The sequence below is a fragment of the Hypanus sabinus genome, unplaced genomic scaffold, assembly GCF_030144855.1.
Source record: "Hypanus sabinus isolate sHypSab1 unplaced genomic scaffold, sHypSab1.hap1 scaffold_100, whole genome shotgun sequence".
Lineage (NCBI taxonomy): Eukaryota > Metazoa > Chordata > Chondrichthyes > Myliobatiformes > Dasyatidae > Hypanus > Hypanus sabinus.
Genome location: NW_026779051.1, coordinates 703,226 through 704,917, shown reverse-complemented (window position 1 = coordinate 704,917; position 1,692 = coordinate 703,226). Strand labels below are relative to the sequence as shown.

Genomic DNA, 1,692 nt, shown 5'->3' with positions numbered 1-1,692 from the left:
CGGATGACAGTAGAATAGAGCCAGGAGAAATGCAGCCATGGTTGCTATCACTACCAAGACTACTACGTATACATGCCCACCCTGCAATAGAGCTTGTAGATCCAGGATAGGATTGCATAGTCATCAAAGATCTCACCATTAAAGGAGTGGACGTCGTCATCGAATTTAAATGGGCAATCGAAGGAGTAGAAGAGAGAGAGAGAGAGAGAGAGAGAGAGAGAGAGAGAGAGAGAGAGAGAGAGAGAGAGAGAGAGAGAGAGAGAGAGAGAGAGAGAGAGAGAGAGCGTCTGTTTGTTTGAGTGTGTTTGAGAGGGAGAAGGAAGGGAACGAGTGACAGAGGGGAACGAGAATAGTGTGGTGGAGAATTTGTACAGACAGTCTGTAATATGACTAGGAAGCAAAGCAATACACAGGTAAAGACAAAGCAAGCAATTTAACATTGTTAAGTAGTTTAGAAATTTTGCAGCACACGGTTATTCCTCCTGACATTTATGACCTGAATGCTCATGACAATGAACTTGAGCACGAAATGAAAATTTGAGTCGCAAGTTCATCCCCAACATTGAAGTCCAAACAATGTTTCTGCCCAGGATTGAACTGGGGAACTTTTGCGTGTGAAGCGAACGTGATAACCACTACACCACAGAAACGGTGCAAAGCGCTCATTGCTCAGCGCTGTTGAACAATGACCAGAGGAAGCCCCTCCCCACAGCAATAAGAACAAAACATTGCCCACCGTTCCTCTCAGCTTTCAGTAACAAGTATTAAATTTGTTCGACGTTATGCAGTGACATGCGTTAACAATTTCCTGTGAACTTTCGACATGCAACATGTAACTGAATTATGTTGCATACATAAAGCAAGGAATTAAAACATTTTCCTCTAGCTTCCATCTGCAATCTGGGGGATTGTTGATGCAATCTGCAATCTGCAATCTCAAACGCAATCTCATTCTATTGTCAATGAGCAACTCGGTAATGAATCTTTGCTGCGTTCAAAGACACCAGCGATCTTCAGCACTCTTCAGAGATGATCTGTCCGGAGTCAATGGTCACTTAACCAGGACCTGTGATACTCATCAGCTGCTCATGCGGCCATCCTCAACCAGCTCCCATAGCTACACGTGACCCTGATCGGTTGGGTGGAGGGGGTGTAGTGGGTTTAGTAGGTCGGGTATCCGGGCCCAACAGTGACATGCAGGCGAGCGGAGGAAAGGAGCGGCTTACATCTCTTTTACTTGGTCTATTTGCAGGAAAGTAATTCCTGTCATTTTTCAGTGGATTTTTGGATAAAGAAACTGAACTATGAAAGCATGTGCGGCTTGTGTGCAGAGCTGCAGATAATGAAAGAGGCCGGGGAGCCTAGTATAGGATATCCATTCTGCATCATCTACAGCTTTAAACAGATGTATTTTCTTCTGACGTCCGCTGTTGTGAATAATATAGTAAATACAATTGTTTCCATATAATGGATGCATTTAAACATACGTTTAACGTATTTAAATACTCCAAATATTTCAAAGAATGCTGCAAATTGGTGCTGAGATTTGTGCTGTCTCAACACGGCTGTGTAAAACAACAAAGAATTATTGCACATCACAAATCAGATTAATTACAGTCAGAAATAAATGCGTCAATTCAAGGTAGTCTGCTGACGTCACAGGAGGGTTTTTCTCTCTCTTATTAATACTTT

General features: G+C 42.8%; 1 non-coding gene across 1 annotated transcript; it reads right to left on the bottom strand.

Annotated features, from left to right (window-relative positions):
- Positions 1-577: 577 nt before the first annotated feature.
- trnav-cac (transfer RNA valine (anticodon CAC)) lies at positions 578-650 on the bottom strand. Its single transcript has one exon. It is a non-coding gene; the product is annotated as a tRNA-Val (tRNA).
- Between the last annotated feature and the right edge of the window lie 1,042 nt (positions 651-1,692).